At 46.8% G+C, this 6,000-nt stretch overlaps 1 protein-coding gene across 1 annotated transcript in view; it reads left to right on the top strand.

Annotated features, from left to right (window-relative positions):
* The first annotated feature begins 201 nt into the window (after window positions 1–201).
* The window catches only part of ST3GAL1 (ST3 beta-galactoside alpha-2,3-sialyltransferase 1), a 91,680-nt gene continuing 85,881 nt past the window's right edge, over window positions 202–6,000 (top strand). The window contains exon 1 of the mRNA XM_014965610.1: window positions 202–341. The gene's annotated coding sequence lies outside the window, so the exon portion shown is untranslated. The remainder of the gene's footprint in view (window positions 342–6,000) is intronic.

Genomic DNA, 6,000 nt, shown 5'->3' with positions numbered 1-6,000 from the left:
CGCCGCGCAACCCCCGCGGGCGCGCAGCCCAGCTCAGCGGCCCCGGAGGGTGGAGGAGAAGCCGGGGGAGGGGGGTGTCCGCCCCGGGACCGCCCTGCCCGATTCCGAGGAGGGGCCGGCGGGGGCCACCGGCGCCGTCCACGTGGCTAGGGGCGCGCTATATGAGCGGGCAGGAAGCCCTGCCGGGGAGGGAAGGGGAGGGACGGGGCGCCCGGAGAGGCTCCGCGGGCAGCGCAGGCAGCAGCGGCGGCAGAAGCAGCACCACCACCACCATCAGCAGCGATCTCTCGTCCTTCCCTGGCCATGGGGCTTGGCGGCCCCCCTGCCCCCCGCACCCCGCTGTAAGTACCGCGGGATCCCCCCCCTTCCTCCTCATCCTCCGCCTTCGTCCCCGCTTACCTGCAAATCCTCCCGTTCCCCCCCCAAAGCCCGCTGCAAAAGGCGCGGCGGGAGCCTCCCCCCTTCCTTCCAGCTCCTCATTCCGACTGTTAAGTTGTGGTTTTTCGGTTGTCTTTTTCTTTTTTTAAAAAAAAAATTATTATTATTTAGAAGCAGGGGGTGGCAGCGGCGCTGGCGGAGCTTGCAGCATCCTCCGGCGGGTACCCCAGCACCCCGAAAAGGGAGGGAGGCTTCGCCCCATCTATCCGGGATTTCCCCGGTGGAGGGGAGGGGGGGGAGGCAGAGGGAGAGGCTGCGAGTGCCGAGGTGGGCTCCGGAGCAAGGAGCACCTTCTGGCCATCCCAACCAACGGGACACCCCCGCAGGCTGCCACCGCGGCATCCCCCCCTCCACGGGGGACCGGTCCTGCGGGGGAGAGTCGCTCTGCTGCAGGGCGGGGGGCAGCGGGAAGGACCAGCCTGGCAGAGTCCTGCACCCTGATTTATTTTTATTTTATTATTTTTTATGTTTTTTTTTTTTTTTCCCCTTGGTTAGGCTGTGCGACGAGCGAGGAAAGCCAGTATTACTCCGTCAGAGGAGGGAAAAAAAGCAGACTAACTGTTTTAGGTACCCGCTCACATATCTCTGCTTGCAGAATTAATTTCCAGTGGAGTATAAATAACTAATCTTCGACTTCAGCAGTTTGGTTGTTATGTGTGCTTTTATTGCGCTTAATATATTTATCTCTATAGCAAACATACATCCCAGGTCCTTACCGTGATTGATTTTAGTCTTGACATAAATGAAAACAAACCGGTAAAAGGATGCCTTGATGCATATTTACTGGTTTGAGACACACAAGATTTTTCAACTCTTTGTAACGGTTGGGCTCGTATGTATCCAATACACTGAAATAACTCATTCATATAATTGTGAGTCTGAATTATATATTTGCCCACTGGGCACACATGTTAAAGGAAAAACCTCCCTAATTATGGATCTTTCAGAGAGATTGGAAGGGTGACAAAGCCCTTGTAATCTTTTGGGTCAATTTTCATAAGCTCCAAAAGCTCTCTTTGAAAAGGAAATTAAATTTCAGTGTGGAAAAGAGACAGGAAATTCAAGGATATAAAAAAGAGAATCTATTCTACTTTGATCCTGTCCTCAGGAGTTCATTTACGTTGGTGCTCTTCAGTGACATAAGTTAAAATGAAGAGTTGCCTTTAACTGGAGTCTTCCTGCCTCTTGGCAGTTCAGAAGATACTCAATTAGCAGCACACTCCTCCTGTGTATTATTTACACGGTTTTAGCTGGAGGGGTGTCTCTGTGTGAAGCATCTGCTTGGAAATATTTGGATGGCTACATCCGTAGTGTCCCGTGCAATCCGTGCCAGCCAGTGCCTTCTCCAGCCGATATGTTTACTCAATTTTACCCCTCAATCCAAAGCCGATGGTGCTCTGGCCACTGTTCGTAATGCCTCGAAAGAGCTGCTGTTGTGTCAGAAGTTGGGGTTGGCCCTGGGTCATCTTTCCTGCTTATGGCAATGGCAGGATGGTTTTCTGCAGGGCACGGCTGTTATTGAGGTCCTTTCTGGGCTCAACTGGGAACCTGACAGTTTTTAATCTGTTTGAACACATGTTCAGGCGGTAGCCGAAGGCGGGGGGGGTGAGGAGGGAATGGTTGGATGTGAATAAAAAAGGTGGATTTGTTTATTAGTTAAAGGCACTTGTTTTCTCAGTTCTCCTGGAAACAACAAAACTCCTGCATGGGTCTATGGTGAATTTGGTGCTCTGTTCCTCTGCCAATTTCTCACTTCATTTACTCTATTTTGGTGCTGCTGTAGGATAGCATTTCAGCCACAGCAGGTTTAAATCCTGTGCCTCAACAAAGTCCCACTCCGTGGTCCTGCCAAACCAGCTTTAAAGCTAGCACAAGATTTTTAAAGTACACTTCTGTCTAATATACATTTATTTTACCTTTCTGCTAGCAGCATGTGAGAGCATAGTCTCTGAAAGAGCAAAAGATGAGAAAAATCCAATTCCTTATTCTTTTGGCTCACTCACTTGGTGCACAGTCTGATTGTACAGCGGAGAGAGCGAGTTGCCCTGTTTGTATGAATTTTTCACACATCCCAGTCAGAAGGTAGTTTGCAGCTTTGTTTGCAGTTTTTCTTCCAAACTTGATGATGTTAATAATGGTGATGGCATCTCATTGAGGAAGGCAACTAAACATCATTTTATATAAGGCTTATCTGCTTATCATTTTGCTTTTCTGTTTATGTAAAAGTAGGAGTAAGGGGAAATTATGGTCATGTAGATAGAAGTTCCATCTTTTAGGTTATAATAGCACCTTTTATGCCAAGTGCATTGCAAATGCTGCTGTTAAATTATAGTAGTAATATGCTTTTATTAAGAGCTTCTTTTAGAAGTATTTGCAAAAGTGTGGTGAAGCAGAAATATGCTTTTAAAAGCAAAGGAGTAAGAGAAAATCCAGCTCCAGAGCATATTTCAAGTGTTGTTAATCCCACCACCTGGTGGAGCTTTTCGTGGCACTGGCTGAGGGAATTCTGAATAAGGATATTTTTTTTGTCCTGTTTAACACTGTCAGATGCTACATGTAGTTTCTTTAACTTTTTTTTTCTTTCTCAAAGCAGACAATTAATTTTCTGTATCCTACATATTGTATACTTTGCAGAAGGCAGCACAGAACTATTGGTGTCTCATCTGAAACGGCACTACTCTGTAGATAGATAAATCAGTGAAGTATGAGATAATTTCATTTTTTTTTTTCCTTCCTGTCCTTGTCTTTTCCTTGCAACATGCTTTTTTCGTTTTTTTTTTTTTTTTTTTTTTAAGGCAATATGATGCTGGCACAGAGCATGACTGTGACTTGGGCATCCACAAGCTATTTGTTTTCACCTAGGAGCACTTCTTAAGTGGAAGAATTATTTTTAATAGCCAGCCCTTCTTCCAAGATACTGTGATGAAACATTGCACTTCAAGCTCAGTTCGCTTTGTACTAGTAATTTTGATATAAACATTGCTATAAAATATTTGCTAAACAGCCTGCAAATAATCAAGCTTGCAAGCAGAAGAGAAGCAGCCACATTTTTGACTGATCTCAGATTATTAGTGTGGTTTAAAATATGGACGTAAATTCCACCGAATAAGGCAAAGTGTGGCAGAGCTACCTTTGCCCTGCTCTGAGATATGCAGTCCTGCCTAAGTGCATCAAAGCTTGTCTATCACGTTTATGTTATTCCAAAGAACTGCTAAATGAAAATCTAAGTCAGATCTATGCAAGTTAAAAATAACTTTTGGACTTTCTGTCAGCTCACGCCTCAGAATGGAATTATTTAAAACAGCGAGAAACTTCCTTGTCCCATAAAAATGTTTACTGAGCACTGTGGCAAATGCAAAAGACCCAAACTTGCAGACAAATTGCTGTTGTAAATGTTTGTATTACTCTTGTTACTGTAGTCCCTGTGTCAGCAGACAACAGACTAATGGAGGCATCGGCTAGGATAGGATGATGGTCCCAAATGGAGGTGATATCTCACCTGGGTGGACCCAGGTATGCTTGGTCCTGCCAGTGAGATGGATAAACATATTTGCAGCCCATCCAGAGCAGATGTGCATCCCTCTCTGGGCTAGCCTGGTGTTTGAAGATTGCTTCAACTCATTGCCCAGTAGGTATCTGCCCAGATGACCGGTAGGTATCTGTTGTCGTCCAACAGGGAGGTAGCTCCAGGGAGCTGTGAATCACCTACCAGGTTTCAGGGATCTTTGCTTCTTAACCATAGTCACTTAGTGCCATCTAAACTGCCATGAACTATCTGTTCTAGCCTTCTGGAGCTGGGCCAGAAAGATAGGAGTCTCTGTCTCCTTGTGTCATATTTGAGACACCAGAAAGGTGGGTTTGGTGTCTAGGGCATTTCCAGTGGCAACTGAAACCTGTGTTTGTCAACTGAATTGATCCTGTGCGTGCCCAGAAAGCACATATTGCTCCAGCCTTTAACTTATGATAACGTTATCAACATAAGCGGCCTCTCTGTAGGAGCTAAGTTCAGTAGAGAGAAGTTGTCAACTGCCTCAGAATTCATAGAAACATAGAATTGCCTAGGTTGGAAGGGAGCTTTCAGATAATCTAATCCAACCAATAACCTAACAGTGACAAAAACTGCCACTAAACCATGACTCTAAGCACTATGTCTTTCTTGTAGTGAGGGGTCCAAAACTGAACACTGTACTCGAGGTGGGGCCTCACCAGTGCTGAGTACAGGGGGACAATCACTTCCCTAGTCCTACTCACCATGCTGTTCCTGATACACTCCAGGACGCCGTTGGCCTTCTTGGCCACCTGGGCACACTGCTGGCTCATGTTCAGCTGGCTGTTGACCAGCAACCCCAGGTCCTTCTACTCCAGGCAGTTTTCCAGTCACCCTTCCCCAAGCCTGTAGCACTGCATAGGGTTGTGACCCAAGTGCAGGATTTGGCACTTGGCCTTGTTGAACCTCATATCATTGGCTTTGGCCCAATGATCCAGCCTGTCCAGATGGCTTTGCAGAGCCATTCTACCAACAGCAGATCAAGACTCCCACCCAACTTGGTGCTGTCTGCAAACTTGCTGAGGGTACACTAGATCCTCTCATCCAGATTATTGATAAAGATGTTAAAGAGAACTGGCCCCAATACCAAGCCCTGGGGGACACCACTTGTGACCGGTCTCCATTCACCACCGCCCTCTGGGCCCAGCCCTCCAGCCACTTTTTAACACAGTGGAGAGTACTCCCATCCAAGCCATGGGCAGCCAGTTTCTCCAGGACAATGCTGTAGAAATCTGTAATCAAAGACCTTACATAAGTCCAGGTAAACAGCATCCACAGCCTTTCCCTCATCCAGCAAGCGGGTCACTTTGTCATGGAAGGAGATCAGGTTTGTCAAGCAGGACCTGCCCTTCATGAACCCATGCTGGCTGGGCCTGATCGCCTGAGTGTCCCTGGATCCTCCTTCCAGCCCTTCTTGTGGATGGGCGTCACATTTGCTAATCTGCAGTTAACTGGAACCTTCCCAGTTTGCCAGGACTGCTGATAAATGATGGATAGTGGCTCAGTGAGCCCTTCTGCCACCTTCCTCAGATGAGTGGATCCTGTCTGACTTCATAGACTTGTGTACGTCTAGATGCTGGAGCAGGTACCTCACCATCTCCCCTTGGATTACGGGGGTGTCATTCTGCTACCTGCCCCTATCTACAAGCTCAGGGGTCTGGGTACTCAGGGAACAACTGACTGAACTACTAAAGACTGAGGCAAAGAAGGCACTAAGTACCTCAGTCTTCTTCCCATCCTTTGTCACCATGCTCCTGCTCTCATCTAATAAAGGATGGAGATTTTCCTTAGTCCTCTTTTTATTACTAAAGTATTTATATAAACTTTTTTTATTGTTCTTAACATCCAAACCCTAGTTAAGTTTTAGTTGGACTTTGGCCCCTCTGATTTTCTCCCTACATAGCCTTACAACATCTTTGTAGCCTTCTGGAGTGGCCTGCTTTCCCCTGAGTTGTAACCATATCTCTCTGTTCAGCCAGGCTGGTCTTTTTGCCCAACAGCTTGTTCTTCGGCAC

The sequence above is a fragment of the Calidris pugnax genome, unplaced genomic scaffold (genome assembly GCF_001431845.1).
Source record: "Calidris pugnax isolate Ruff unplaced genomic scaffold, ASM143184v1 scaffold41, whole genome shotgun sequence".
NCBI classification, from domain to species: domain Eukaryota; kingdom Metazoa; phylum Chordata; class Aves; order Charadriiformes; family Scolopacidae; genus Calidris; species Calidris pugnax.
Note: the sequence above shows the minus strand (reverse complement) of the source record. Positions and strands in the feature narration are given on the sequence as shown.